Source organism: Cebus imitator, unplaced genomic scaffold (genome assembly GCF_001604975.1).
Source record: "Cebus imitator isolate Cc_AM_T3 unplaced genomic scaffold, Cebus_imitator-1.0 Scaffold879, whole genome shotgun sequence".
Classification (NCBI taxonomy): Eukaryota; Metazoa; Chordata; class Mammalia; order Primates; family Cebidae; genus Cebus; species Cebus imitator.
In genome coordinates this window covers 129694-137993 of record NW_016108194.1, presented here as the reverse complement: position 1 = coordinate 137993, position 8300 = coordinate 129694, and the positions used below count along the sequence as shown (strand labels likewise).

Here is an 8300-nt window from a genome sequence, read left to right as displayed (position 1 = left end):
CAGCACTGTTTACAATAGCAAAGACCTGGAACCAACGCACATGCCCATCGATGATAGACTGGACAGGGAAAAGGTGGCACATATACACCATGGAATACTATGCAGCCATCAAAAATGATGAGTTTGTGTCCTTTGTAGGGACATGGATGAACCTGGAAACCATCATTCTCAGCAAACTGACAGAAGAGTAGAAGATCAAACACCACATGATCTCACTCAGAGGCGGGTGTTGAACAATGAGAACGCATGGACACAGGGAGGGGAGCACTACACACTGGGGTCAGTTGGAGAGAAATAGGGGAGGGACGGTGTGGGGTGGGGAGTTGGGGAGAGATAGCAAGAGGAGAGATGCCAGATGTAGGTGATGGGGAGGAAGGCAGCAAATCGCACTGCCACGTGTGTACCTATGCAACAATCTTGCATGTTCTTCACATGTACCCCAAAACCTAAAATGCAATAAAATAAATAAATGGAAAAAAAATAAAAGAAAATATAGATACCATGGACTGCTATGCAGCCATAAAAAAAGAATGAAATCAAGTCTTGTGTAGCAACATGGATGGTACTGGAGGCCATTATCTTAAGGGAAATAATTTGGAAATGAAAAATCAATACTACATGTTGTCACTTACAAGTAAGAGCTAAATAATGTGTGCACATGGACATAGAGAGTGGGATAATAGACACTGGAGACTCAGAAGGGTGAGAGAGGGGTGAGAGATGGGAAATTACTTAATGTGTTCAGTGCACATTATTTGAGTGATGACTATACTGAAAGCCCAGACTTCACCACTACGCAATCTATGCTTGTTAGAAACCTGCACTTGTACTCCTTAAATATGTTTTAAAAATAAAAAAATGATTAAATGAAAATGTTGCAGTTTTACTCAAATTTGACTTTTCTTCACAGGATTTCTCCATAAAATCTTTGGCACTTCTGACTTAGTTTATTCGAACTTCAAATGTTCTAGATTTCAAAGGTACATCATGGTATTTCTAAGAGTACGTTAAGGTATTTTAAGTATATGGTCCTGTCCCTAAAAGAAAAATGACATCGCTAAGATGACAACTTTTGTAACATACACATATAAACACACACATTCATAGTATGATATGTACTCATACGTATATAGATACCTGTGTCTATACATGCTATAAGCATAGAAATCTATATAGCAAAAGTGCATCTACATCAAAGCAACCCATGAAATAGTAGATTAAAAGAAATGAAGGAATAAATTCTTTTGGAGAGGATGGGATGGGGGGTTGGGTATGGTGTATTTGTCAGCTTGGGCTGCTGTGTTACTCCGTTCTCATGCTGCTAATAAAGACCATCTTGAGACTGGGTAATTTATAAAGCAAAGAGGTTAATGGACTCACAGTCTCACATGGCTGGGGAGGCCTCACAATCATGGCGGAAGATGAAAGGATGTCTTACATGGTGGCAGACAAGAGGGCTTGTGCAGGGGAACTCCCATTTATAAAACCATCAGATCTCATGAGACTTATTCACTACCACAAGAACAGCGTGGAGGACACCACCCCCATGATTCAATTATCTCCACCTGGCCCTGCCCTTGACATGTGGGGATTATTATAATTCCAGGTGAGATTTGGGTGGGGACCCAGCCAAACCATATCAGCTGCCATAACAATATGTCATAGACTGAGTAGCTTATCAACAGCAGGCATTTATTGCTCACAGTCTGGAGGCTGGAAGTTCAGGACCATAGCATGGCAGATTTGGTGTCTGGTGAGGACTTGCTTCCTGATGCCTGCCTTTTTCCTGTGTCCTCACATAGCTTTTTCTCAGTCTCTGTGATAGGAGAAAGAGAGAGAGAGGAAGACAGAGAGAGAGAGAGAGTGAGAGATAGAGAGAGTGCGCTCTGTTGTGCCCCCTATAAGGACACCATAATAGTTCATTTTATAGGTCAATTTGACTGAGCCACAGGATGCCCAGATATTTGGTTAAACATTGTTTCTGGGTGTGTCTGTGAAAGTGTTTTTAGAAGGGATATTAGCATCTGAATTGATGGATTAATTAAGGCAGATTATTGCCCCTAATATGGATAGGTATTCAATTTGTTGAGGGCCTCACTAGACCAAAAAGGTGATGGGAAGTTGAATTAACCAGCTGAGCGCTTTACCTGAGACACTGATCTCTTCCTCAGCTCTCCTGGTTCTCAGACCTTCAGACTCCGACTGAAATCTATGCTGGAATCTCCATCACTGGCTCTCCTGGGTCTCCAGTTGTAGATAGCCGATCAACTTTCAGACTCCATAATTGTCCAGGATGGAGTGCAGTGGCACAATCATAGCTGATTGCAGCCTCGACTTCCCAGGCTCAAGTAATCTTCCAGTCTCAGTCTCCCTGAGTAGCTGGGAATACAGTCATGTGCTTCCACACCCAGCTGTGTATTTCATTTTATAGGGATATAAAATTATGTCATTCATCTTCTTGTTGACTTCTTGTAACCACCATGAAAGCATGACTCTTGTCTGTCTTATCCTCTTCCCCATCTCCAGAACTTGGCATATACTAGCAGCTCAACAATTAGTTGTTGCATAAATGGCAAATGAAGGAATATTGCATTATCTGCCTAGAAGTCCCTGCCCCTCCTCCCTTCCCCAGAAGAAAACTTCTTACTGGCTAAAATGCTTTTCTAGCCTTGGTGCTTCCAAAGGAGCCTCAGCAGGTTGGGGTCTATCACTTCATACATATTTATCCCCAAATTCAGATATTATTTGGCTCAAGAAATGCACTGAAAATATTTACAGAATGAACCATTGAAGCAGGAAAAGGAAGCTGCATGAAATTCTTTGTTTCTGTTATAATACAAGAGGCTGTGTCAGTCAGCTATTGCCACATAACAAACAATCCCAAAATACAGTGGGTTAAAAAAAAACCATGTTATATACTCACCGTTCTATGGAACAAAAATTCAGGCTGTACTCAATGGGTGCTTCTGAGATTTACCAATTAGAGGCACAGAATGATGCTGAGAATCCTGCAATGGACATGGCAGCATCCATGACAAATAATTTTCTGGCCCCAAAGGTCAAAACTGCAAATGTTCAACGACAACAAAACATACTTCCTCTAAGTCTGAGTTTATTAGGTATATTTCTTTTCTTTTCTTTTTTGACTTTATTTTACTTTTTTTTTTTAATTAAATGCTTCATGAATTTACCTGTCATCTTTGCATGGGGCCTTGCTAATCTTATCTGTATCATTCCGATTTCAGTATATGTGCTACCAAAGAAAGCACATTAGGTACATTTTTATTTTCCAAGTCACTGCAGGCTACAGTGTTGCTCTTCCAACACAAAATACCACTGGCTGTCATTTTTTTTTTTTCTAGCCTTCAGTAGCAATTACCTTACTATCTTCTCAACCTTCATTCACCACTCAGTTTCAAGGCCAATTAAGTATGTTTTAAGCTTTTGTATGATAGCAAATCCCCACCCACTTCAGGTATGAGTTTTGGGATCTATTACCTATTTTTTTTAATATATAAAATCAACTGTAAGTTTAGTGCCACAATATCACAAACCCTGTATTTGCTCATATGTCTGTGAATAAATATCTTAGACTGGGTTCAGTTGGACAGTTCTTCTGTTGGTCTTGCCTAGGGTCTTTCATGCAGCTTCCATTATCTGGCAGCTTGATGAGACTGGGTGGTCTAAGTACATTCATGAACACGTCTGTTGGGTGGTCTTGTCTGTCAGCCTCGAGTACTGAGGCCACCCCCTATAAAGAAGCCAGGGTAGCCTTTTTGAGATGAGCCACCATGAGAAAGATTCAGCTGACAGCCAGGTGACTAGGCTCCCAGCTTACACCATCCATCTTCAGTCAAACTGACAGTGGGCTGGGACCACAAAAGGGACCTTCAGGAAGAGCCACAGAACCATCCAGCTGAGCTCAGCCTGGAATTTTTGACCCAGAGAATGATGCACTAGTAAAATGGTGTTTGTCTTCAGCACTAAGTGTTGGGAGCATTTGTTACACAGCGATAGTTAATGGATATGGGTCCTTAACTAACAAATAGATTACCTCATGGAGATGTGGACATTCCCACTCCTATATTTATAATTAATTGCCATGTAGAATAGAAGCTCACTATGGATTCTGTGAGGCTAAAAGTGATTTGAAGGTAGTAGAAATCCAGTGAGCAAGTGTGGCCAGTTTTAGCTAAAGTGCTTCCTCGGGGAAGCATACTCCTCCTAAACTGCTACACTGTGGGGCTGGATGAGGGCGAACTTGGCTTTCTGAGGGGAGTTCCCTTACAGTAGGGGAAATGACACACAGTGAAATAGACTTACAGTCACTCATTGCTTAATGATGGGCTACATTCTGAGCAATGGGTCACTGGGTGATTTTGTTGTCCTGCAAACATCCTAGAGTGCACTTACACAAACCTCGATGGGCTAGCCTACCACATACATAGGCTAGATGATGTCGTCTTTTGCTCCTGTGCTGCAAAGCTGTACAGCATGTTCCTGTACTGAACACAGTAGGGAATTGTAACACAAATCACTAGGCAATAGACATTTTTCAGCTCCATTATAATCTTGTGGGACCATTGTTTTATACGCCATCCATCATTGGTACAGAAATGTTGCAGGAAAAGCGCTGGCAGAACCCCTTAGACGGTGGAGTGAGGAAGGAAGAGGCTTTATTCAGCTCGCTGTGGAGCAATGGTTGACTCGTGCCCAAAAAAAAAGTCGAGCTCCTCAAAAAGCAGTTTCTTTCCCTTTTTAAAGACATACAACCCAAGGGGGAGCAGAGGTAAAACTGTTATCGCCCATTGGCTAGACGTCTGACCTTACTGTCTCTGGCTTTCACTGATTTGCTAATTTACATGTGGCGCACGGGAGGGGAAGAGTAACAGAAGTTGAACGAAGGCAGTAAATCACTTAGTGACAGAGGCGTCTCTAAGTGGGGTGGTTTGGTTGGTGTAGTAGGGGAGTACGTGACTCAGGGAAGGTCCTTGGGCAGTAACAAAGGCATTTTCAAGGCTGGCAGACAACATAGGCACCAGTTACGGGGGTAGGGGGGTGTCATTTTCTCAATTTTTGAGCCCCGCTGTGGTCAGGCCGGTGGCTCAGTGTCTCGCCTGACTGCTGACTTCAACTTTGTGCTATTTTATCTCCCCTCCCGCCTGTTCTATCAGAAGACAGGCAAGGGAGACAGATGGTCTCCTCTCTCATTTCCCCTTTGAGAACCTCACTAATATTTGCCTTTTTAGTGGGCGTTCTTACTTTTATTCTTACTGTCAGGGTCTTCTTGTGAGACCAATGGGTAGTGATTTATGTAATAAACCTGTGCCGAGATTTTCTCCTGGACCAGGGTGGCAATAGAGCCTTTTACCATTTGAAGAAGCAAGGGCATTACACTTTAGAGCAATAAGCATGCTCCTATGACCAGCAGTACATTGTTCTGTGCTGGTACATGACCCTATCTGTTTTAGACAGGATTTCTTTGTTTGTAACTGTGTTACCGGGAAGGGGGTCCCGATTCAGACCCCAAGAGAGGGTTCTTGGATCTCATGCAGGAAAGAATTGGAGCTGAATCCATTGAGTAAAGTGAAAGCAAGTTTATTACAAAAGTAAAGCAATAAAAGAATGGCTACTCTACAGCAGAGCAGCCCCAAGGGCTACTGGTTGCTGACTTTTATGGTTATTTCTTGATTTTATGCTGAACAAGGGGTGGATTATTCACAAGTTTTCTGGGAAAGGGATGGGCAATTCTGGGAACTCAGGATTCCTTCCCTTTTAGACCATGTAGGGTAACTTCCTGACATTGTCGTGGCCTCTGTAAACTGTCATGTCGCTGGTGAGAGTGCCTTTCAGCAGGTTAATGTATTACAATGAGCGTATAATGAGCAGTGAGGACAACAAGAGGTCACTCTTGTCACCATCTCTGTTTTGGTGAGTTTTAGCTTGCTTCTTTACTGCGTGCTGTTTTATTAGCAAGGTCTTTATGACTTGTATCTTGTTCTGGCCTCTTATCTCATCCTGTGATTTAGAATTGCCTCACCTTCTGGGAATGTAGCCCAGTAGGTCTCAGCCTGATTTTACCCAGCCCCTATTCAAGATGGAGTTGCTCTGGTTCAAGTGCCTCTGACCACTTGAATTTGATACAATCAAATGCCTTTGCTACATAATCTATGCTGGTTTCTCAGATATTACAGTCTCACTGGATTTTCAAACAAAGCACTAACCATGTGCATAGTCAAGACTTGTGTGAAGAATGAAGGCATTACGTTATGTGTTTGCATACCACATTTTGACTTTTGTTAGAAAGGGCCAATATGAACTATAATTGATATTTTTAAACATTTTTCTTTGGGAGTAGTTGATTTTCTTTCACTAATCTTTTAGCTTGCATCCTTCATTCTCCTAGAATTTAAAAGCTTACATAATCTAAGGAAGATTCAGTCTGTCTGTTTTTGATTTATTTTATATTAACCCACTGAATATTTTTTATATATACAAGAAGTATTCTGAGACTACTTAATACACTATTTTGATCTTTCTTCTTTTAAAGTATGAAGCTATATATTTTTTTTCCTAAGTGTAGGAATCTGGAAGAGATTTAAATGATGATCAAAACAGCAAACTCATGAATTTCGAATGGTTTCTCAACTTGGAAAAAAGAACTCTCTGAACCTTCTTTCCTTTAGAAGAAAATCACATTTTGACTCCCTGGCCTTGCACGAATGCTTATTTTTTTTCTTTAATTTTATATGATGCTTTGCTTTTTCTTTCAATTATATTTAACCTCGTTGAAACATTTCAAAAATATACAAATAATCTCAAGGATCATTTTAAACTTTCTTTCACCCTGGTACAGGGAAATACTTAAAAAATATGATTTAAATTGGGTGATGATTTTCCAGAAAAATTTCATCGCAATCAGAAGGAAGGAATTGAGCAGATTGAGGAAATGAAAATTAAGTTTACAGTTCTTTCTGTATAAGTCAATAAAAAATTAGCAAATAGTAGTAAAAATTCTCCCAAAGCTCCCCACCTCCATTAAATGCATATGTGTGTGTGTGTGGAAGAAGCATTATAATGAAACACTTAACTTCCTTTGCCCTGAAATAAAACCAGATGCCTTGGGAGGGGCGTTGAGGCAGACTGGCGGAGGAACTTCTATTGTATTAGTTTTCTGGAGCTGGAAATAAAGAAAAACCCCTACTCCTGACTTATTGGATCTTAGGAGTTAAAAATCATCACTTTCATTTATCATTCCTTCATTGGCACCTGTAGAGGGAACTAAGTCGTCTATTCATTTACTCAAACATTTATTCGGTGTTACCATTTACCAGCATCGCACCAGGTATGGAGGAAAACCAGAGAGGAAGACCCCTGCCCCTCCGGGTGTTCGCGATGTGACTTGTGGGAGAGTGGACAAGTAAACGACAATCATGGACGTGGTGTGTGATGGGACCCATGGTGCAGGGGACAGGGAGGGGCCTCAGGGAAGCTGGGCTGGCCAGTAGGGAGACAGGGAGGGAAGCTGTTCCCGGAAACACCCGCTAGGAGTGATTAGATTTGAAGGGTGGGTAAGAGGTGGATCAGGTCAGTCAGTGAATGTCCTTGTTTACCATGCACCCGTTTTCCAAAAAAAGTGTTTCATTTTAAATATTTGTACATTTTACAAATCTCTATCTATGAAACTTTCTCTGTGTATATCAACATACATATAACATATGATAATAAAGAGATGAGAATAAATAGAAGAGATGGATAAAAATATGTTATAATAGATGACAGAGAGCTTAAATAGATTAAACAGTCAGATAGATAATGACAGATGATACATAGAGTTAATTGGTAGATGGATAGATAGATACATAGATAAATATATAAATAATGATAGATGATAGATTCTGTAGACGGATGGGTGGATGGATAGATAGATACACGATGGACACATAGGTAATGCTAGATGATTAGCTTCAATACATGGGTAGATGGATAGATAGGTGTATGATAGATAAGGGTAGATGATAGATTCAATAGATGGGTGGATAGATGATAAATAGCTAGCTAGCTAGATAGGTGCATTAAATAGATGAATGATGGATGAATAAATGGATGGATGAATGGATGGTTATAGAAAGATGATAGACAGATGAATAGATAGCTACACAGATTATTTTAACAGCTTTCAAAAATTTCAGCAAACATGTAGCTGAGCATTTTTATTTTTCATAAGGTTTATATGATAATTCATATTTTTCTGGATGGTTTAAACAGCTTTTGAAGATTTCGAGCAAATATTCATTGAC

At 40.5% G+C, this 8300-nt stretch overlaps 1 non-coding gene across 1 annotated transcript; it reads right to left on the bottom strand.

Moving 5' to 3' along the window:
* Nucleotides 1-3163: 3163 nt before the first annotated feature.
* LOC119469836 lies at nt 3164-3269 on the bottom strand. Its single transcript, XR_005198685.1, has one exon. It is a non-coding gene; the product is annotated as a U6 spliceosomal RNA (small nuclear RNA).
* Nucleotides 3270-8300: the final 5031 nt, after the last annotated feature.